This window comes from Macrotis lagotis, chromosome 5 (genome assembly GCF_037893015.1).
Source record: "Macrotis lagotis isolate mMagLag1 chromosome 5, bilby.v1.9.chrom.fasta, whole genome shotgun sequence".
Taxonomy (NCBI): Eukaryota; Metazoa; Chordata; class Mammalia; order Peramelemorphia; family Peramelidae; genus Macrotis; species Macrotis lagotis.
The window spans coordinates 272015682-272039702 of NC_133662.1; the positions used below are offsets into that span (position 1 = coordinate 272015682).

The following is a 24021-nucleotide window of genomic DNA, read 5'->3' on the forward strand; positions in this document are numbered from 1 at the left end:
CACACCAAGGTATGTGGGAGTTACTTAATTCAGCAAAGATGGAATTGAAGTGATCACCTGACACCTCTTTTTTCTCTCATCTTTTGGCAAAACAAAAGGGAGCAGAGGGGTTAACTCAGTGAAGACCCTTCCTCCAGGGTGCTCCTCTCCATACACACAGTTGGAGTTCTTCTGAGATGTTTCAAATGTGCTTGTGACTTCACCAGGATCCTGAGCTTGATACCTGGGACTTTGGAGTCTGTCTAGTTTAATTCATCATTTTACAGATGAGCAAACAGGCCCAAGAAAGTGAAGGGTCTTGTCCAAAACCACCTAAGTAGTGACCATACTGAGATTTGAACCCAGCTCCTCAGTGAGAATCTTGGGGCAGCTGGGAGGCTCAAGGGATAGACAACCAGGTTTGGAGTCAGGTAGAACTGAGATCACATCAACTTCAGAAACTTCAGTCACTTCACCCTGCCTGCCTCAGTTTTCTCATCTGTCAAATGAACTGGAAAAAGGAATTAACTCCAATATTTCTGACAAGACAACCCCAAGTGGAATCACAAAGAGTCATAAAGAAGACTGAAATGATTGAATAGTGATGGCAAAGAGAATTTCGAATCCAATGATGATGATAGTATTTATCTGTCACTTTATGGTTTTCAAAACACTTAAAATATTATCTCCTTTCATCCCAGAAGTCATTGTGAGATGGTCAAAGGGAAATGGTTATAAGACTCTACTAGGAAGCTACTGCCCTATTTTTCTTGAGTGATACTTCACTACCCCCTTAAAGATAAAAATTCAGAGAGGATTGGGAAAGAAATGTAAGCCTGAGAATGTGTGTGGAGAGGGTGGAGGGGAGGGCTCTGTTCTGAGCTCTTCCAGTGGATAAACAGAACAGTCATTTGTCAATCTAGCACATTTCATTAGCACTTAATTCACTGTCTCCCCACCAAAGCCAAATCCACACCCCCCAACTCAACGCGTCTTAGCTAGCGCTCTCAGAAAGCATTACACTGAGCTGACAGCCACCTCCTGACATCCTGCATATCCTCTTTCACTAAGATTAATTTCCTCCTGAAAATAGAAGTCTAAGATTAAAAAAATCCAAAGTCTTACTATTAGCATTTATTATCATCTTCTTTGGTCTTTCAAGTTCTTGTGCATTTAAACTGCTCAGAAGAGCTACTCTATCTGCCCAGTACATCAGCTGTTGTTGCTTCTCAGGTACAAAAGGACTGTAGGGAAATCATGCCTGGAGAGAGGAGAGGAGGGTCCATCATTTAGAGGGAGCGCAGACCAGGGAACAGACTGAGGGTTTTGGGGGGCTGGGGAAAAGTGGAACAAAACTCACCAGTTTTAGGATTCTTCTCCAATAAGCCCAGCTTGTGGTGACTTTGCAGATGGGAAAAGGTTGAACACTATTTCCTCACAGCTCCTTTTCCATTTAAGGAAATGAAGCCCTGGGGAAACATCCCTAGTCAGAAGTAAAAACTGAGAACTAAAATGGGCTTTTGTCCACAAAGCAGATAAAAGCTGAAGTGGGAAGGATAGGAAGGGACAAGAAGCAATATGATCTATTGGCTGTGGCCCCCTGTGAGCACTCTGGCTAAGGGGAAGAGGCTCAGTGAATACAAAAACCCTAACTGAGGAGAGTTGTGATGCTCATCTGCAGGGGAGAGGCTTCCGAAGCATAGCATCCCCAGTCACCGGGCTATCCCTATATCGCAAGAACAGCCCGGGATTGTACAATTACGGGGAGGGGAGGGATTCTGGAGAAGCTCTATGAAACGTCTGACACTCTCCCACCTCCATCCAATCCTTGGTTAGGACTCTTGGATAGGAAAAGGGGCATAATAAAACAGGCCAACACTTCCAGACCCTATTAGGTCTTAGTGTGATATATTTCTGCCCTTGTAGATCAATTTTTAGAGGTCCTTTCTGGATAAATTAGCCCAAGTGGAAGTAGTTACATCAGCTTCAGCTTCCTTTGGCAACATGTTCACATGAAATCCTGCCTGAAGATGCAGCCATTCTACAGAATTCTGCCCATATGACCAATGGTACTCTACATGTAATGGTCTAGACAGGTCGTGAGATAGCAGGTTGGAACCATCCTTATGACGCACTGTGCTGTAGCCATAAGCTGGTTAGTTGGTTGGTTGGTTTTTGTCCTTCATTATTGAAGAAGACCAAAATGACATCACTACATTTGAGACAAATGACAATGTGTCTGACTGTGACTGATCAGACCAATATGAGCTCAAAATGCTTTACCACAAGTTGGGCACAAATAATCCATGGGAACACCTGGGGTGGGTACTCTAAAGTTATGGATGTCATGTTTCCTCTGAGCTGCTTCCATTCTGCCCTCCTCATAGAGTGCACCCCCTTCACTGATAAGAGCACACCATGTTGGGTGGTCCTGTATCAGTGGCTCCTATGCTGTACAGTCTATTCTAAAGTTCTTCAATGAGCCTTCAGGGTGTCTCAGTATCACTTTTTTTAAGGTTTTTGCAAGGCAAATGGGGTTAAGTGGCTTGCCCAAGGCCACATAGCTAGGTAATTATTAAGTGTCTGAGACTGGATTTGAACCCAGGTACTCCTGACTCCAGGGCCGGTGCTTTAACCACTGCGCCACCTAGCCACCCCTAGTATCACTTCTTCTGACTCCCCTTGTGAGCATTTGCCCTGGGTGAATTCTCCATGTTTTGTTTTGTTTTTTGTCAAACATATGTTTGGCAGTCTAACAACATGTCCAGCCCATCATAGTTATGCTCTCTGTAGTAATGTTGGAATGCCAGGCAGTTAGCTGAGAAAGGACCTCATTGTCTGGGATCTTCTGCCTAATCTTCCTAAGACAATTTAAATGGAAGTGATTCCATTTCCTGACATGGCACTGGTAGACTGTCCAGGTTTCACAGGCAAAGAGGTCAACACAGAAGTTTTGTAGACCTTCAGTCCAATGGTCAGTCTACTCTTCTCTCTCATACTTTCTTGCAGAGCCTCCCAGAGCTAACTCTGGCAATGCGAGTATCATCCTCACTGTCAATGTGTAACTCCCTGGAAAGGACATTGCCATTATCTACAATTCTCAAAACTTCTCCATTTGTTTTAACCGATGGCTCCCCATATGGACAGTATGGTGCTGGCTGATGGAGTACCTGTGGTATCTTAGTGGTAATTGTTAGACCAAAATGAACACAAGCAGCAGAGAATGGATTCATCCTTTGCTGCATCTCAGCTTCAGAGGCTGCATTGAGTGGACAATCATCTGCAAATAGAAGATCCTGTACCAACCCTCCCTCCACTTTGGTCTTGGCTTATAACCTTTTCTAAATGAAGAATTTGCCATCAGTGCAGTAGCTGACCTTGAGGCCATGTTCATCCTCAGTGAAGGCATGTGATAACATGGTTGAAATGAGAGCAAGGACACAGCCTTGTTTTACTCCTTTGGTGACTGGGAAATCAAACAATGGCAAAGTGTGAAGATATTTCTTCATCTCCAATAACTCCCATAATGGTTAATCCAACCACTCTATGTCAGAGTCCACCTATTGTCTGCATGTATCACCAGGATTGTGGGTGATAGCTTTCATGAAAAACTGACTATGAACTTTAGAATTCTGATTTTTGCTTCATAAAAGTGATTGCCCCAATCAACTATTGGTCCTAATATATGATGTAGGGGGCCAAGACCTTGTGATGTTGAAATGAAAATCTTTACAAAGTACAACCTAGATTAGAACCTGCACTATTCTCTTCTCAGGAGTCCTAGTTATCTGATACCTGGCATGTACAATCCAGTCATTGCCTGGAATGCTGGAAGGTCACATTCCCTTCCATGGACTCTCCAAACATTGCCTAGAGCAGATTTATGCGGCATCTTGCCAAAGTTCCCTGGCCAGAAGTGTCCCCAATATGTGTTTCCAATATGAATGAGACATTTTAGCATTATTGAGGAAGAGGAATTATCAACCCATGAGCCATTATGTTTAGATGATAAACCTAACATAAGGAATAGCTAGAACTATCAAGTCATTGACCAGGCCAAAGTTTGATTCTGCTAGAGTTTTTGAAAAATTCCCAAAGGGAAAGTTTCTTCCAATCTTTCTTTGCTCCTGTTATTGACTTTGTTTTAGGTTCTTTTTTGCAAGGCAATGGGGTTAAATGACTTGCCCAAGGCCACACAGCTAGGTAATAAGTATATGAGGCCAGATTTGAACTCAGGTACTCCTGACTCCAGGGCCGGTGCTCTGTCCACTGCTCCACCTAGCCACCCTGTTATTGATTTTCTTGAAGAATCCTCCTCCTTAGGGTTAGTTGCTCCTTGCCTCTGATACCTATTCAACCTGTCAGACCATCTACTAGGAGTGAATCTTTGGGGTCTTGGAGTAAATCAGTGTGCAATCTGCTTCAAGTTCATGGATCCTTAGGGACTTACAAATTGATCTTTGGCTTTTACCTACTTCCCAATTCTTCAAAAATGTATGACTTTGACATTTCAATACTTGCTAGACCAACCGGTGGTAACTTGTCTTGGTTTCATTCTCTTCTATTGTAGGGATCCATTCTACCACCCAGAAGTGGCTCAAGTCATCTGCCTATACCCATGATCACACCAACCATGATCACAATTCCCAGGTTGGAATGGTAAGATGAAATATGTGATCCCTATAACAGAGCAGTGAGATAGCTATGTGGCTCTACAATTGATAAAGATTATCTGGGACAGCTAGGCAATGTGTCAGATAGAGCACTGGCCTTGGAGTCAGGAGGATCAGAGTTTGAATCCGGCCCCAGACAACTGACATTAACTAGTTGTGTGACCCTAGGCAAGTCACTTGACCCTGATCGTCTCACAACCAGAGCCATCTCCAGTTGTCCTGATTCATATCTGACCACTGGAACTAGATGGCTCTGGAAGGTGACTTAGTACAGTCCCCCTCACTCAACTCCAAGTCATGTGCTTATTATGGCATCACCTCCCTGATGTCAAGGTCTTTGAGAATGAAGGACAAACTATTATTATTATTATTATTATTATTATTATTATTATTATTATTATTATAGACTATATAGCATTGCAGAGGGAGGGGAATCCCATTGATGATAAGCCTCCATTAGTCATTTCAATGTGCTGTTTTCCTCTGAGTTTTCAAGAAAATCTGAAGGTGCTTCACAGGTTAGAGATGTTATTGGAACAGGAATTCTGAATCATGAAAGGTGGTAGCATCCCAGGAATGACTGGAGGCCTTTTACTGAAGTAGGTACCCCATCCCTTCACAGTGTGGTCTACAGTTTCTATGGGTCCGGTGGACCCATCACCATCTGACACTGAACTTCATCCTTACATGCCATCAGTGAACCTCATGCAGATATTCCAGACCTGAGCCATCAGCAACAGATAGGAGATGCCTGAATCTTGACCTTCCTTGATGAATGTACCCCAAAGGAAGGATGTTTCCATGATAGCCCTCAGGTATCTCAGGCCTGTACCTCTTCCCCAGCAATGCTTGATGGAAGATGCCCTCCTTCAGATCCTACAAGAACGTGGAAGACTTTGCAGGACTGTTTGGAACATCATGGGTGATAATCCAGGACTTCTGGGGGCCTTGAATGTGATATGCCTTCTTCTGAGGTACTCAATGATACTAGGTGAGTGACTTGTTAAAATTTATTAAGTTGTAAAAATGCTAAAGTCCATTTACAGGTCTGCCCCCTTCCCAGGTGCTCACTGCCAGCTAAGAGGAGATAGGTATCTTCACCATAGTGGTTTATTTCTTCACCAGGTTTTTTTCTCCCACTGTCTGCGAGAATCCCCACCAGGAAGCTTGTGGGACAGTGAAAGATCAATAGATTGGGAAATTGAGAGCCCTGTGTTCTTCACATAATGTACTGTAACCAATATTATTAACAAGTCCTCAGTGTAACATGGTTTTAGCTTCTATAGTAAAAGAAACCTACATTTCTTCTTTGGCCTTACCTCAGCCTTTTATCACCAAGGTGATGGGGTTTTTGTTTACAATAAACCACAGAGCAGACAAAAATACAAAATATGCCTGAGTTTCCACAGTGAAAGCAAAGGAGTGGCAGAAAGGAGGGCAGGACACAAACAGGCCCTTCTCTTCTAAACTCTCTGCAATCCAGTTTCTGACATCAATCATTCATTTGGAGAGTGTGAAACAAGAAACTTTTCTCAATCACTCAATTCTAGCACCTTTCATCTGTTCCTTCCTCTTTGTCCTATATATAGTTCATTTGTCCATATTTGCTTGCCTGGCTCATCTATAGAAAGCTTAGAAGTTCCTCAAGGACAGGCCTTAGTTTGTCCTCTGTCTTTCTTTGCATCCCTAGAGCTTAGTACAGTCTCTGATACATGGGAGATGATCAATAAATGTTTCTTTACTGACCACTGTAAACATAAATGTTACCATTGGTGATTCTCGCCTGTGTCCAGTGACCAACCGACCCACATATGGATATGCCCAAGTGGCATACCCAATGTGCATCCAATGACCATCCTCAGGGGAAGGGAAACAGAATGAACAGCTATCAAATTACTGCTATGGGTCAGACACCATGCAAATATTATTTTTAATTTGATGCTCATTTCACTAGAAATGAAACTAGGAGTCAAAAAAGGAGAATGTCCTGGCCATCTCCATATCATGCTGCCTCCACATTGGTAGTCATCCCCATTTCTTGCCCATTCAAGCTTTGCCCCTGGACCCCCTGCTAAGCCCCAAATAGCACATTTTCACCTTGGCTTTACTGGATCCAAGGCTCAGCTTCACTGCCTGGCTACTTCTCTACCATGTGCTCTGCTCCCTGTTTCCAGATCCCTTTTGGCAATCTACCAGCAGAACGCTATCCTTAGGCAGAGACTGATTTGTTTGTATATATGTTCCTAGCATTGAACAGTGTTGGAAACACAGTAAGTTCCCAATGAATGCTTTCTCTTTCTAAGTGTAACTATGGCTCATAGGTCAGTTCCACTGAGAAGACAATTAATATTCATTTCACAATGCATCCTCATCAAATAAACACTTTGCCTACTTTACAAGGTTTATGATGAAGAGAAGCAAACAGATCCTCAAGAAGATTCCAGCAATATCTGTTGTAGAAGATAGACAAAATGGAGCAATTTGGAAAGGACCTTTAGGAGGTGCTCCAAAGCAAGGGAAGGCACAAGATGGATGGTAAAAATTATTTTGAAATATCATTGGGTATTAACAAATGTGATATCTAGGGGCAGCTAGGTGGCACAGTGGAGTCAGGAGTCACTGAGTTCAAATCTGGCCTCAGACACTTAATAATTACCTAGCTGTGTGGCCTTGGGCAAGCCACTTAACCCCATTGCCTTGCCAAAAACAAAAACAAAAACAAAAACAAACAAACAAATGTGATATCAAAAGACAAGTATAGCTTCATCAGAAGCTTGATGCTTAGAACCTTGGATGCCTTCTCATTCTCCTTTACTTGCTTTTCATCCATGTTATACCCACTAATTAGGGGTGTCCTCCAAAGCACTATCCTAAACCTTTTTTTCTCCTTTTGCTTTTTACTCTCTCAGTTAGTGAGTCCACATATTCCCACAGATTCTATGATTATTTCTAAGGAAAGAGTACCCATATCAAGAAATAAGACCCTAACTTCTCTCCTGAGCTCTAGTCCTGCACATCATCTCTGTGTTTTGGACTCCTTGAACTGTAAGCCTCCCAAATTAAAGATGCTTCCCCATCCCAAACTCTCCTTTTTTCCTTATTATTATTATTATTATTATTATTATTATTATTATTTTCTCCATTCCACACAAAAAATGTTTAACATTCATTTTTTAAAATTTTGAATTTCAAATTCTCTCTCCCTCTGTCCCCTACCCTCTCTCTGAGATAGTAAGCAATTTGATATAGGTTATATATGTGCAGTCATGCAAAATAATTCTAATTAGTCATTTAGTATAAGAAAACATTAAAAACAATCAAAATAAAGTACATTTAGTTCTTTTCTCTACAGGGGTAGAACATTTTTCATTATGAGTCCTTTGGAATTGAATTGTCTTGGATCATTGTCTGAGAATAGTTGATCATCATACAATATTACTGTTACACTGTGCAATCATCTCCTGGTTCTGTTTGCTTTAATATGCATTAGTTCATATAAGTCTTTCCAGGTTTTTCTGAACTCTCCTATTTGTCATTTCTTATAACAGAATATAATACAATACAATACAATCACAGACCATAACTTATTCAGCCATTTCCCAACTGATTACCATCCCTTCAATTTCCAATTCTTTGCCACCATAAAAAGAGCTGCTATACATGGGTCCTTTTACTTTGAAAAAAATCTCTTTGGGATACATGCTTAGTGGTGGTATTACATGGTCATAGGGTGTATAGCTTTGGGAACATAGTTCCTAATTGTTTAACAGAATGGTTGAATCAGCATACAATTTCACCAACAGTGCATTGATGTTCAATTATACCACATCCCCACTCCAATATTTATCATTTCCTTTTCTATCTTAGCCAATCTGATAGTTGTGAGTGGTACCTTAGAGTTGTTTTAATTTGCATTTCTCTAGTCAATAGTACCCTAGAACATATTTTCATATCACTATAGATAGCTTTGATTTCTTTGTTTGAAAACTGCCTGCTCATATCCTTTGACCATTTATCAATTGGGAAGTGGCTTATAATCTTGTAAATTTGACTCTACATATATATTTGAGATTGAGGCTTTAATCAGAGACACTTGCTAGAAGTTTTTCCTCCAGATTTTCTTTTAATCTTTAGTGCACTGGTTTTGTTTCTGCAAAACCTTTTTAATTAAATGTATTCAAAATTATCCATTTAGATCTCTTTCTCTTAATTGGTCATAAATTCTTCCCTTATCCATAGGACTGAGAGGTAAACTAATCCATGCTACCTAAATTTGCCTCTGTGATCACCTTTTGTGTCTAAATCACCTGCCATTTTTATGCTAACTACGTGTACAGTATGCGATGTTGGTCTATACTAGTTTCTGTCAAAGTGTTTTACAACTTTTCAAGCAATTTTTGTCTAAGTTCTCTGTGTGGCTTGGAAAGCCATTCACAACCTAACCCTTCGTACCTTTCCAGGCTTCTTACACTTTATTCTCCTAATATAGGTAGTCTCTGACCAAGTAGCATCGATCCAAATACTATTCCTTGAATACTATGCTCCATCTGCCATCCCTGAACCTTGACACAACCTCTCCTTTTTGCCTTTTAGACTCCTTTGATTCCTCTCCAGTTTTGCCTTCTGCAAGAGTACAGTTGGAGGGAAAGAGAACAAATCCTATTTGGAACCTGTTTGATTTGAGATGTTTATATGCTATGCAGTTCAAGGTGGACAAAATACAGATGGTGAAAGCAGAGCTAGATCACCTTCGCTCTACATTCTCCAGATGGTTTTTCTTCCATTGGAACCTGAGCTTCTTGAGGAGAGGGACTGTGTTTGTGTCTTTTTGTATCCTCAGCAGTTAGCAGAGTCTGACACATAGTAAAGTGTTTCACATATGTTTGTTCACTGGCTGGCCTTGATGAATAGCAAATAAGTTCAACAAAAATAGGAAGTTGTTATTTATTGACAGAAAACCATGGGCTACCAGTCCAGAAACATATCTTTTGTGTGTCATCAGTTTACTGATGATTAGTAAAAAAGCAGCAATAAGTAAAAAAAAACTATAAAGATAAACTCCGATGTGCTACTACAGTAGGTCTACCCCAATCTTTTTAAGTAATCCAGCACCTCAGAAAGATGGGAAATGGGCAAAATTAATGACACGGACTCATCATTTCTTAGGAGATATTTTGCAGATGTAAAACCATTGTCACAAGATGAAGAACAAAAAAATTCAGAAATCTATTTCTATCAGCAAGAAGCATCCAAGAAAGACATCCAAGAATGTAGAGTCCAAGCTCATCTGTAAAACTTGGGTGGATGAAAATGACAGATTATAACACATAGTAGTGAACTCAAAAAAAGAATATACAAAAGTAATCTCAGAGAAACTTAGGAATTACACTCAGATCATCCTGAGATAATTTCCAGAGAAAACCAGAAAGAGAACGACAGAAAACAGATTTTATTTTTTGCAGATGAGTCTCGAAACAATTGTAGTCTAGGCTCATCATTGACAAAAGTGAAAGACCTCAATATACTATGGCAGAAAGTAGCAATGCCCCTTCAGAAGAGGAGATTTTTCCATAAGAGCTGGACCTGATGGAATTCATTCAGAAGAAATTCATACTGGAAGCAGAACATTTTTAAATCCCTCAAGCATTGATTCTCAAAATGTTTTAGAAAGGGGGGATATATAAAATAATGGAAACTAAAACTAAAAATGGCATCAGGATTTCCTACCTTTTATAAAGTGTTTAGGATGTATATTAGACTATTTTTCATGGAAATGTATAAAGGAAATAGGAAGGATTTCAAGGGTGACTTTCTACACCTGACCACATTTTTACACTCACGTGGTCACCATGTACAAAACATAAGCTGGTGTTCCTTCTATTTGTGGATTACAAAAGATCTCAAAAGAAGGAGAAGTAGATCTTAAGGCTTTGTTCACTCAAGGTATCTGCTCTCATGTGTTAACATGCTGCAAGTTCTGCCACAGATGCAACCACAAATAGAATTTTATTTAATAATCTCCTTTGACTTCTCTCCTGGTTTTGCTCCTCACTCTCTGAACTTCTTCCCCATTCTGGGCTGCATTTTCATCCTGAGAGATTCTTCCACCCCTACAGTCCCCCCCTCTTATTCCCTAGAGTCATTCCTTAAAATTCAAATAGAAGAGAGTCCCTATCCATGAGGAGGTTTTCCAAATGCTCCCATTTGAAGATGGCATTGGACCCATTGAACTGACCCCCAAAGCACAATATTTGATCATCTCTGAAAACTGTAGTCAATGCAAATATAGCTCCCTGTCTTGCCATCCAACCTGAAAAGATGAAGAATCAGAAAATGCCTAGCTTTGTTCAACATCTGGGTGGCCAACCCAATTCATAAGTCCTTAAGTACAGATATCCTGGACAGGTCCTGATGTTCAAAGACAAACTGGACCCCAGATTGAATAGAATAGTGAAAATGGACTAGACAGGACTTGGTAGACTGCTTCATGTTTTCAACGATCCCAAGCTGCAAATGGTGGGGCACAGTGGCTCAAAAGGAAGAGTATCTACAGGTGAACTGAAAATCACAGAGAGGGTCTAAGAAGTGGGTAGGCTATTACCAACAATGACTTTTCTGTGAGAACTGAGAGCCTGTAATGTTGTTTTCTTAAAGAAAGACTTTATTTATTTTGAGTTTTACAATTTTTCCCCTATTTTTGCTTCCCTCCCCCCCCCCAGAAGGCAGTATGTTAGACTTTACATTTTTTCCTTGGTATACATTGATCTCATTGAATGTGATGAGAGAGAAATAAGAACCTTAAAAATAAAGTATAAGAGATAGCAAAATTATAGAATAAGATAACAGTTTTTTTTCCTAAATTAAAGGTAATAGTCCTTGGTCTTTGTTCAAACTCCACAGTTCTTTCTCTGGATCCAGATGGTATTCTCCTTTGCAGACAGCCCCAAATTGTCCCCGATTGTTGCACTGATGGAATGAGTGAGTCCATCAAGGTTGATCATCACCCCCATGTTGCTATTAGGGTGGACAATGTTTTTCTGGTTCTGCTCATCTCACTCAACATCAGTTCATGCAAATCCCTCCAGGCTTCCCTGAATTCCCATCTCTCCTGGTTTCTAATAGAACAATAGTGTTCCATGATACACAGTTTGCTAAGCCATTCCCCAATTGAAGGACATTCACTTAATTTCCAATTCTTTGCCAACTTAAACAGGGCTGCTATGAATATTTTTATACAAGTGATGTTTTTACCCTTTTTCATAATCTCTTTGGGGTATAGACCCAAGTAAAAAGCCTGTGATATTGTTAAACAAGATGGAGAGCCTCAAGGAGGAGCCAAGATCTACAGAATTTTGAAGAATCTAGAGGAAAGAAGCCATTCCATTTCATGGTTCTTCCCTAGATGATGCATCCAAGGGTGTGGGTAACAATGGTGGAGGATAAGAAGACATAGAAGGGCTGGGAACTCCATTCCAAGGAGGGCCCTGAGGTGGAAGCGCATGAAACTGGAGTGATAGAAGGGAAAGATATTCTTCATGCCATTCAAGTGCTTCAACTTATGCTAGACTTCTTTTCACCCATCTCAGTTTCCTCAAATATGAAATACCCCCTTCCTGCTCTAAATTTATGTTAAATCCAATTAGTCCAATCTGAAGACTTGAGTAAAACATGGCTGCCAGGCCAGTGGAGGCTCAAGGGAAAGGTAATCCTAACCTTCATGATTATCCCCGCACTTATCCAGGGAGGTCAGTAAGTTGCAAGTATTCTCAACTCCATTTCATAGGTGGTAAGTCAGAGTAACACAGGTATGAAAGGACTATCCCAAAGTCATCAAGCAGAGTATTGACTGGAAGGGAAAGCAAAGCAACATCTTGTCCCTCCCACTTCATCACATATAGAAAGAAAAAGCAACCATATGGGCTGTTCCTGAAACAAGTTAGATAGCATTTTCTTTCCATAAAGTCAGACAGACATTCAAGAGCTAGAAAATAGGATTAAAATACCCATGGCAAGACAGAGTTATATTTCAATCCCATCCAGAGGGATTTAGCATTACAGTTAATACCATTGGATGTCTCATGTCTAAACCTTTCCTCACAAAGTTAAAAAAAATTCCCTGGATTTGCAAGATGGTGCATGAAAGAAATATCCAACCCAGCTCCTATCCTGGGATTTATAATTTAATTATAAACAACATCAAAAGGGCAGGAAGAGTGTCCCACATGGTTACATCAATCTAGCACAGAGCCATCTTGTCAGGTAAAGGGCAGCTCAGTATCCCAGTCATAGCAGAAGACAGGGCTAGGAAGGAGGAAAGATGGACTTTTCTACAAGGAAAGGAAGGGAAGGGACCAGGAGATAAGAGGCATAAAGGATTATCTTCTATGAAATATATTATTAGAGAATTCTTTCATTCCAGGCTTCAATGTAACCATGGCCATTGAAGTAATACAAGAAACCCTTCATCAAGTGTCTTAAAAGCCCATATTTTCCTCTTGAACCCAATCCCATGACCAACAAGTTCATCCTGAAGTCTAGGTGTCTGCTGGGTATCTGGCTGCCTACAGCCAATTCAGCAATCACATAGATAGCCATCTAGATCCTCCAAAGTCCCTTCTAACCTGCCAAACACACACCTTTGAAAGCTGGTGCCCATCATCCCCAAATGCTCATGTTTTATTTCTATGCCTTCCCTCCCTGATGACCTTCTAGCCATTCTCTATGTATGTGGCACATCCCTGGTTTCTTACAAATGGACTTCCCCAAATAAATGTAGCTCCTTGAGGGGAGGGACTATTGATGTTTCAACCCCAGCACAACTTGGACATTTCTTGTGGAAGACCCCAGCCCACAGAACAACCACAGCCAGAGGAAGAGAAAAGCAGAGAAAGAACCTGGTCTCAGACGTTTGCCCAACTCTTGGGTCTTCAAGATGCCTGTTGCTCCTTTCCCCTCAACTAATCAGTCAGTGAACATTTATTAAGAGGCTACTCCAGGGAGGCAGCACATAGAATGGAAGGAGTATGGGACTTGGAGTCAGGGGATCTGGATTTCTCCCTTTTGCTGCCTTTGTGACTGAGAAGTTACTTAAATGCTCTGTGCCTCAGTTTCCCCATGGACTAGATCACTCCTAAGCTTTCTTCACTCAAAAACCTACAATCCTCAATTCCCTATTTTACCCTGAATTATCTAAGTGACCCTGTGGAAGTCCTTTCACTGTTAAATGCCTCAATTTATACATTTGTGTAATGAAGGTATTAGCTTTGATAGCTTCAAGGTTCCTTGTATATGATCTAGGGTGTCAGGCAAGGAATTAGGCATAGCTAATACAAGCTCAAAAGTGGAAGGACAGTGTCTTCCACTGTCCATGTATCTCTTTGTTGACAGAAATGCAATCAAGGAAATGACTTTTCCCCCTACATCTTTAAAGCTGAAACAAAATCCACCAAGGTGAGTTTAACCTAAATTGCATTACCAGAGCCATGAGTAGGAATTTTGACATTTAGGACAATAGTATTAAAAAAACTTTTGTTTTCCAACTAAATCTGTGATTCCTGATTTGAAAATAATATAATAAATCATTTTGAAGACTTCAATTTGGCACCAGGAGGGGTTAGTTATTAAAGAAGGAGTTAAGTATCCATGGTGCAAGTTTACTCCTTTAAGTTTCAGTGCCCTAGGCCAGAGTCTGACTGCTTTACCTTGGTTACAGCTCTGGGTCTGGTTCTGGGCATCATGGTCAGAAAGAATGATGTTGTAAACCTGTCTCTGAGGAATAAGGCACATCTGCTTCCAGAGCTCTCCTCCCAGCTTCCACTGCAGGGTCTCTGGGCTTTACCGTGAAGCCTTACTGAAGGGAGGGACCCCAGGCCTCCTTCTTACCAAGCCTCCTCAGCTAGCCATGTTTGGATACTGCTGTTGTATACCAGTTAGTTTGGGTTTGGGTTTTTGTTTTTTCAAAAATAAAATTATGAGAAAGGGAAAGCAAAGAGTCAATTTTTCTCTCTTCCTGAGGCCCACCCCAAGTAGGAGGGGCTCCAACTTGGTGTGATGATGCTGATGTTTGTTCATAGTTCTCAAAGAGGACCATAACATCAAGGAAATGATGGCATGCCAAGCAAAGTGAACTGAATTTGAATGAGGGGTGTTGTACTAAATCACTCTCTCCTATGGAGCTGTCTGGGTCCAGTGGCCAGATAGGGATCAGGATAACTGGAGAAGGTCCTGGGTGTGAGGCAAATAGAGTTAAGTGACTTGCTCAAGGCCTCTCAGTTAGTAAGTGTAAAGTATCCATGAATCAGGTTACCCAGTGGATAGAGCACTGGCCTTGGAGTAGACTTCAGTTCCAATCCAACTCAGATACTTAATCCTGATAGCCTCACAAAAAGAAAAAGGAAAAAAGGGCAGGTCTGGTTTGTGTGTGGAGGGGAAGTTATCATACCTCCCAATAATGTCCTGTTCATCTGTCATGATGAGTCTTAAAAAGAATTTCAGTCCTTTCGCTGCGGCGAGATCAAGTCCCTGTCGGGGCTAGTGCCATGGGCCACCATCCCGCCCGCTGTTATAGGTATTGTAAAAACAAGCTGTACCCCAAGTCCCAGTTCTGCAGAGGAGTTCCTGATGCCAAGATAAGAATCTTCGATCTTGGTAGGAAGAAAGCAAAAGTGGATGAGTTCCCATTGTGTGGCCACATGGTATCAGATGAGTATGAACAACTGTCTTCAGAAGCCTTGGAAGCAGCACGCATCTGTGCCAACAAATACATGGTGAAGAGTTGTGGCAAGGATGGTTTTTACATCCACGTGCGCCTGCATCCTTTCCATGTCATCCGCATCAATAAGATGCTGTCCTGTGCTGGAGCTGATAGGCTCCAGACTGGCATGTGAGGGATTTTCGGGAAGCCCCAGGGCACTGTAGCCCGGGTTCACATTGGCCAAGTCATCATGTCGATTCGAACCAAGGTCCAGAACAAAGAGCATGTGATTGAAGCTTTGCGTAGAGCCAAGTTCAAGTTCCCTGGCCGCCAGAAGATTCACATCTCCAAGAAGTGGGGTTTCACCAAGTTCAATGCTGATGAGTTTGAGGATATGATAGCTCAGAAGCACCTCATTCCTGATGCCTGTGGGGTTAAGTATATCCCCAGCCTTGGCCCCTTGGACAAGTGGCGGGCACTCCATAAGTAAATGGAGTGGCCTGTGAATTCAGCCTTATAAGGCATAAAATAAACTAAATACTGCATAAATAAAAAAAAAAAGAATTTCAACATTCATTTGAAAATAGTGGCTCCTTCTTGCTAAGATCCAGACTCCAGTGTTTGGCTTTGACAGTTCTTCCAGTCTGGATGCAGTTTCTCTTTTCAGGCTGATTATACATAACTTTCCTCTGTTTGTCCATTCCAGACAAAAAGCCTACTTAATGGTTTCTTCCTATGCAGAATGTTCCATTTCCTATTGCTTTGCCTCATGCCTAGAGCACACTTCCTCCTCACCTTTAACTCCTAGAATCCTGCCTTCCAACTGAGGCACACTTCCTTCAAGTGGTTTTTCCTGAATTTCCCAGTTGTTAGTTCTTCCCTTTCTTTCCAGCCTTGACTGTACCATCTGTGTACAAGTGGCTTGTTTCCCACCAGGAGAATGCGAACTTGACCTTACATAAAGTTCCGGGGTTTGAACTAAAAGGGCCTTAGAGATTCCTTCCATATCTATTAACTTTTGATTTTATGAATTACTCCACAGATGGTGAGAAGTGACCCCAGCTTTTCCTACTGCCTTCTAGCCTCAATCCACTGGGATAGTCAAGAATCCTCCCCTGTTAGACACAGTCTTTGGGAGTGGGGGTTCTCAATAGTCCCATTTTTCAGATGAAAAGACGGAGGTTTGGAAAGATTCAGTGATTTGCCCAGGATTTCATAGCTAATACTTGAGGTGAGAACCAATTTCAAGATTTTCCTGGCTTCAAGTCAATCCACCCCTGCATTCTGACCTAGACCATGCTGCTACAAGGATGGAAAACTATTTGTTAAGGGTAATAAGGATTTCAGTTCCATCATCCCTCAGTCCTATTCTGAACTCAAGTTTGGCATTAATGATAACAGTGCTGATGATTATAGTTCCAAAATGGCAGCTGTTGCCATGCCACACATTATATGGAGTATTATTTACTCTGTACATCTGGAAGGAACTTTATGGCAGTTTCTTCCAAGCAGGGTCTTGAAAAACTCAATTCCCACCAAGGCTTAAGTTGAGTTTTCTTGTTGTTAGGACAATTGCTCAGACCACTGTTTTTCTGTTCATCTTCTCCAAATTAATGAGGATCTCCAAAGTTCAATGTGGCTGATCTCTAACTCTACCCCTTGCAGGCTGTGGGGGAAGTTGATTGTCAAGTTTGTAAGAGTGGATGATATCTTATCAGGATTGGCTAGAGTAGATGGTCACTGTTTCCTTCTCATTCTCAAATTCTGTACTTCTGCAATATTAAGGGTAGCCCAAAATGGAAAAAGGAGAGTCCTTAATAATAACAGACTAACAAGACCCCAGAAATGACCTCAGAGGTCTATGTACATGACCTGTTCCAGGCTTCTCTCTTGGATCAGTAGTCTTACATTGAGGGCTTCATGAAGACATTGCTCAGATGAGCACACTAGCAAGTCCAAAGTCTAAGATGAACCAGTCTTAGGATGACTGAGCCAGTATCCATCAGTCAAAAGCCTTAAACCTTCTGGAAATCAGATTTGTGATGACAGGATTCTGTCCTGCCCCCTAGGTGAGTGTGGTTGTCTCCCAGAGCAGAGCCTAGCGCCACCCCATTCACCCTGCTTTGAGCTGGCCGATGCTTTAATTATAGGGGGATTGTAACTATCAGGGCAGTCTTTTGATTGCTAGTCATAGGGATGGGAGGAGAGTGGGAGGGGAGGGAAATGCAGCTGAGGAAGCACATCTCCTCTCATTGCTTTCATACCTTGTCAGACCTTAAAGAAGCAGTAATTGTTGCCCTATTCAAATCAACAATTTGACAGGCATTTATTAACTACCAGGCCCTGTCCTAGGTACTGGAGCCACAAAGACCAGAGGGAAATGGGGCTACCCTCAAGGAGCCATCATTCTCTTTGGGGGACACAATATTACTACAAATAACTAATACAATACACATGTACAGCAACTGCAAAGTAAATATTTTGGTCATATAATGAGAAGATGGGACTCACTGGAAAAGATCCTGATGTTGGGAAAATTTGAAGGCAAAACAAGAAGGGGACAGAAGAGAATGAGATGGATGGAGAGTTTCATGGAAGCCATGAATATGAACTTGGACAGACTTGAAGAGATAATGGAAGACAGAAGAGCCTGTGGCTGTGGACCATGGGGAGAGTCAGAAACAACTGAACAATACCAATTTCAAGGGCAGGAGAAGAAGCAAGAACTGAGGAAAGACTTTGTGGGGGGAGACAAGCCTTGAAGAGACATGAAGGTTGGGAGAGAAGACTCCTAAGCATGGGTGACAACCTGGTCAAAGGAAAAAGATCACACTCATTGAAATTGTAAGGCCCATAAGAGCAATAGATTTGGAGTTAGAAGGGCCCCAGAAGCCAACTTGCTCAATTCCCATTTTCCACACTGAAATTGGAAGGCCTCTGAGAGCAATAGTACTAGAGTTGGAAAGACCCCAGAAGCCAACTTGTCCAATTCCCATTTTCCAGATGAGGAAACTGAGGTTCAGGGAGAGGTTATTTGCTCCAGTCACAAAGATAATGATTATCAGAGGCAAGATTTGAATCCAGATCCTCTCACTCTAGCACTTGACAAGACTTTGATCAAGAGTTTGAAATCTTTTGGCATTTGGGGAAATGGCCATTCCATCAAGCACAGGCTTTGCTCTTCTGGTGAAGAATTTGCAGTTTTTAAAATGAAAAGTCTGTCTCTGATTCTGGTACGCTTCCAACTCCAGACTGGTTTTTCACCTTCTGCACTTTATGATTTAACCTTGTTGTGCAGGTAACAAAGACAATAAAGGTGAATGCCATCATTAGCAGATACAGAAAGATGCAATGTAAATAGCACACACAGGCTATAACTCATTTCAAAGAGACAACCAAGACACCTAGAGCTCAGAACAGAAAACATGAATGCCATCCATGGAGGAGAACCACAAACTGGTCAATCCCAGGAAGTGATAGATCAGAGTACAAAAGGAACAGCACCAAATTCAGCTAAATGGAAGCCAGCCAGCTTTGGAAACATACCAATGTTTTTAATGGACCCAAGCTGGTGTTAAGATAGATCCTCCCTTTCTTGGGAAGATCTTTACCTCCTGCCTACCCTCCAACTCATTGATCCCATGCAATGCCTGTCCAGATCTCTCATCATTCATCCATCCAGAGGAACTGTCCAGCCTCCTGTAGACCTCATTCGGGGGGCACTATGCACACCCCAGGCTACCCAACTGATGCCCCTATCTTACTTGCTGTGTGACCAGTCTTTTCTGTGCTCATATCATAGGAATATAGCTGGTGAGTTTGAAAAGACTTTAGAGGTCATCCTAACCAATAGCTTCCTTTTACAAATGAAACCAAGGAGAAACTAAGTCATACTGGTAGTCAACTGCAAAAATAGGATAAAACCAGTTTCCTCTTATCTGAAATCCAGTGTTCTTCCTGTGTTGCTATCTTTTATGCCCTTTATGCAGCCTACTTGGACCCATCATGAATTTCTTCATTGTTCTGTAGGTCACCTGACGTCTTGATTCTTCTGAGATTATGGAGCTCTATGACTTGTAGCTCTATTCTATGATATTAATAAGATAATATTGGAATTTGAAAGGTAGACTCTGGTGAAAGGGAATACCTGGGGATCTTTGATATTAATCCAGTGTTCTCTCAAATATGACTAAGTTTTCTCTTTTTCATGTCCATTCATGTCTTTAGTTCATTGTATATATAGTCTATCTCTTCTGGGTATTTTCACTCACGGACTGACTCAGTGGGGTGTCCATAAAACTACATATTATAAAGTAAGTGACAGATGTTTTCCTCATTTGCTATTGTTTCTGAGTGACTTGTGATGTATCCCTTTTGAGGGGTGATGGATCTCATTGATGGATCCCTGCATTACTGAGGGACCTGTGGTTACCTCCAACAGGGAGTAATCTAGGCTGTAAAAGCAAAAATTGTTAAAAAAAAAAAAACCAGGGGAGGAACTGGGGCCTTTGGGTGCAAGTCAACTTGTGTATCTTTATGCTCAACTAGCAGGGCAGCAAATTGGATTTTCTTCCCCTTTCACACAACTGTATTATTCTAAAAGTGGGACCAGATCCGGTCCATCCATAAAACTTGATTTCATATTCCTGAACTGCATTTTACTCATGAATACCCTCAAAATGACTTAGGACACTCTCATTTAGAGCAATGAAGAAATAAGCATAAGGATCAATAGATATTAATCATGTCTTCTTAGTCACGTCTTTATGTTAATAATTTCCCTGCCTCTTCCATCATTTTAGGCTTCTTCTCCCTGAGTTATCTTGAAAACTGATCCTAGAATGTCACTGGAACACTGGAAAATCCAGACTCTAGCAAAGAATTCTTTAGTATTAATTTGTTTGAATCTTGGCACCATTTTAGCTTCATTTTTTGAATCATCTTCTTTTGTAAAAAATATTTGACTTTTTTCAATTATATTCTTTAACATCCCTTTTTAAAATTTTGAGTTCCAAATTCTCTCTTCCGCCCCACGCTTCTCATTGAAAAGGCAAACAATTTGATATAGATTATACATGTGCAGTCATGCCAAACATATGTCTATATTAGTCATGTTGTGAAAGAAAATACAGACCAAAAGAAAGCACAAGAAAAATAAAGTTTAAAAAGTATGCTGAAATCTGCAATTAGACTCAGCTCTTTGTTGGAGGTGGATAGCATTTTTCATCATAAGTCCTTTGATGTTGTCTTGGATCATTCACAATTGATCATCCTATAGTGTTGCCATTACCATATACAATGTTCTCCTGCTTCGGCTTGTTTCATTTTATATCGGTTCATGTAAATTTTTCCAGGTTTTCCTGAAATCATCCTGTGCATCATTTCTTATAGAACACTGGAATTCCATCACAATAACATGCTACAACTTGTTCGGACATTCCCCAATGGATGGGAACTCCCTCAATTTCCAATTCATTGCCATCACAAAAGAAGCTCTTATAAGTATTTTTGTACATATCAGTCCTTTCTCTTTTTTTTAATCTGAATGTCACTTTCAATTCCAACATGAACCTGACAAAAGGTTTCCTTTATGGTATCCTCTGTTAAAGGAGTAGCTAGTCTGCCTGAAAACTTCCAATGACAGCTTTCATGGTCGAGAATACTGTGCTTACCTCAAGCCTAAGAGTCTCCCTGTAAAAGAGTGGAAAGCACAGAGGGTACCTAGCTAATTGTGAAGACATGCCAACAAGAGTGGAGTTTGAACCATTTTAGTTTAAATTGGGACAGTGACAATGAAATAAGGGACAGTGACATTTAAAGATTAGTTTTTTGTTTTCTTAAAGATTAAACAAAGGACAAGACAAGTTGTACAGTCATACATTGCTCTTATAGAAATGTCTCTCCTTAACCATATGCAAATTAGACCTTCTTTGAAGGGCTACCATGGAAAGAGTAGTGGATTTGAAGTTACAGACCCTGAATTTACATTCTGGCTCTTCTGCTCATCACTAGCCCACTCCCCAGTCAATGTGCATTTATGAAGCAAGGTTCATGTGCAACCACTGTGCTAAATGCTGGGGATACAGAGATCAAACAAAACCTTAGACCCTGCTCCTAAAGAAAACATAGTCTAATGCAGGAAATGACATCCAATCAACTTTGCAGAAATCAACTTTATACAGGACAAATGCAAGATAATCAGAAGAGGGAAGGCATCAGAAAAGTCTTGCAGAAGATGGGTTGGAAGGACAAGAGAAGCCAGAAGGCAGATTAGGAAGGAGAGTATTCCAGGTGTGGGGGACAGTCAGAGAAAATGCCCAAAGCATGAAGATGAGGAAAAAACAGGATTGAAGGTTATATAGAAGGGGAGGAGATGAAAAGACATAGAAAGGGAGCAAGTTATGAAGGGCTTTGAATGCTCTATGAGACTATTCCAGAGCTCACCTCCTTAAAGCTCCCAAGAGTCTGCTGACCTTTAGCCTTTTAATCATTAGCACTTTATTTTTCTTGTGCTTTTTTTGGGCTGTGTTTTCTTGCACAAAATGACTAATATAGACATATGTTTGGCATTACTGCCATGTATAATCTATATCAAATTGTTTGCCTTTTCAATGAGAAGCATGGGGCGGAAGGAAGAATTTGGAACTCAAAATTTTTAAAAAGAATAAATTGGTTGCCTTATTTTTCACTGACAATTCTCTTTGTCTTCTCATATCACTAGATACTTCCCCAACTTGCCATCTCTGTCATCTTAAGGAGGCCTTCTCCTTGCCTCCACATGTGCCCTTGATCCCACTCATCCTATCTCTTCTAACAGATTGTTGCCATTAACATCCTCACTCTCACCAATCTTCCATCTCTCCCTATTTACTGAATCCTTCTATGCTGTCTACAAACATCCTCATCTGTCTCCCATTCTTAAAACATCTTCACCCAATCGGGGTCATCACTACTAGCTACCATCTTATAGTTCTCCTCTGCCCACCCTGTGACTAAACTCCTCAAGAAAGCCATCCAGACCAGTTGCCTCTCCTCCTTTCACTCAATTCTAAAGGTTCTGCCATCACTCAGTGGAAACCACTTTTTCCAAAGTTGGCAATGATCTCTTAATTGCCAGGTCTAATGACTGTTTTGATTATTGTTCATCCTTAACCTCTTTGCAGCCTCTTCCTCTGTAGATAATCCCTCTTCCTAGATCCTCTCTGATTCCAATGTTTTCCCCTAGTTTTCCTCCTACCTGTCATTGACACTCCTACTCTGTCTCCCTCAATGAATTTTTATCCAGGGCATGTCCACTAACTGTGGGCATCCTCCAAGTCTCCATCTTAGCTCTTCTCTTCTGTCTTATGCTGTCTGATTTCATTAGCTCCCAGGGGTTCTATTAGAATCTCCATGTAGATAGATAATTTCTTAAGTTAAATATCCATCCTAACTTCTCCCCTGGTCTCCAGTCTTGTATCAACAGCTTATTATTATATATTTGAAATGAATGTTCTGCTGAAATTTCAAGCCTACCATGTCCAGAATTGAACTCAATTATCTCTTTCCCCAAGTCTTTCTTTCCCAAATTCCCACTTATCTTCCCAGTCACTTAAATCTTGTACCTTGGGTATCATCCTGGATTCCTCATTAGCACTCAGCCCACGTATCCAATTGGATACTGTTCCATGCTGTTCCTCCATGATATATCGGGTATCAGGACCCCAGTCTGATTAAGGCCCCCATTACTTTAACTCTGATTACTGCAATATTCTTATGGCTGGTCTCCCTCAAGTCTCTCCTTACCCCAGCTTCCAGAGTGAATTTCCTAAGTCCAGATCTAATGGTAACACCCTTCACCCCACTCAATAAACTGCCAATGCTGCCAATTACCAGCAAAATTAAATGGCATTTGGCTTTTAGTTTAAAAAGAGAAAGTTTATTGAGAAAGTTTATTCTCAATCTTCTTCCATCTTGCTCACCCCCACAAGGCCCTGTGATTCAGTGCTAGGAGCATCCTGGAAGCTCCTTACCTGAGTCTTTTCACTGGTTGACCCTCCTTTTCTGAGATTCTGTCTTCTTATCACTGCTTCTGCTTTTCCTTTACTTCCTTCAAGATTCAGCTCAAACTCCACCTTCTGTGAAAAGTACCCCACCCCCGGGGTAGCAGCTAGGTGGTACAGTGGATAGAGCACCGGCCCTGGAGTCAGGAGTACCCGAGTTCAAATCTGGCCTCAGACACTTAATAATTACCTAGCTGTGTGGCCTTGGGGAAGCCACTTAACCCCACTGCCTTGAAAAACTAAAAAAAGCTAAAAAAAAAACCACAAGAAAAGTACCCCCCCACACCCCATTAGTGCCTCCCTCTGAGTTGACTTTCCACTAAGACTGGGCATATCTTATCTATATAGAGTTATCATTTTGTCTACCCTACTAAGATTCACACTCCCGAGGGCTGAGACAGTGGTGGTTTCTTTTTTGTTTATTTCATTTTGTCTCTGATGTCTATTGCATTTTTAGCATCTCTGATACACTATCGTACCTATCAATAGAGGCTAATTGAATAAGTGACCTTGACAAGTCATTTCTATCTGTCTGGAACTCAGTTTCCTTCCAGCTCTAGAGCTAAGATCCTGCAAACTTCTCTGGATCCCAGTTTCCTCATTCCCTAAGATGGAAGAGGTAGACTAGATAGTC

The 24021-nt window shown here is 41.1% G+C and overlaps 1 protein-coding gene and 1 pseudogene across 34 annotated transcripts in view; one reads left to right on the top strand and one right to left on the bottom strand.

Moving 5' to 3' along the window:
- Positions 1-24021, bottom strand: part of PCBP3 (poly(rC) binding protein 3) — a 352993-nt gene that overhangs the window by 201250 nt on the left and 127722 nt on the right. The gene's annotated exons all lie outside the window — the stretch shown is intronic.
- LOC141489161 (large ribosomal subunit protein uL16-like) lies at positions 15167-15909 on the top strand (annotated as a pseudogene).